The 406-nt window shown below is 33.5% G+C and overlaps 1 protein-coding gene across 1 annotated transcript in view; it reads left to right on the forward strand.

The window, feature by feature from the left end:
* Window positions 1-406, forward strand: part of ITGBL1 (integrin, beta-like 1 (with EGF-like repeat domains)) — a 156,580-nt gene that overhangs the window by 49,703 nt on the left and 106,471 nt on the right. The window lies entirely within an intron of this gene.

A 406-nucleotide genomic window follows, 5' to 3' on the forward strand; every position in this document is an offset into this window, starting at 1 on the left:
TACGTCCCTTAATTTGCTACATATGTAAAAACACCATTAAATAAAATTGTTGTCCATTCCAATTAACTGACTATATTTATCATGAACTTCTGGAGAAATTATGTTTTGTAAAGCATATACACAACTTTGATAACAAATATTAAAATTAATCTATCATTAATATATAACACTAAATATAATTATTTCAGATAAGAAAGTAGAATCATAGAATCATAGAATCATTAAGGTTGGAAGAGACCTCTAAGATCATCGAGTCCAACCGTCAACCCAACACCACCATGCCCACTAAACCATGTCCCTAAGTGCCTCATCTACACGTCTTTTAAATACTTCCAGGGATGGTGACTCAACCACTTCCCTGGGCAGCCTCTTCCAATGTTTAACCACTCTTGCAGTAAAGAAATTT

This window comes from Pygoscelis adeliae, unplaced genomic scaffold (genome assembly GCF_000699105.1).
Source record: "Pygoscelis adeliae isolate BGI_AS28 unplaced genomic scaffold, ASM69910v1 Scaffold48, whole genome shotgun sequence".
Classification (NCBI taxonomy): Eukaryota; Metazoa; Chordata; class Aves; order Sphenisciformes; family Spheniscidae; genus Pygoscelis; species Pygoscelis adeliae.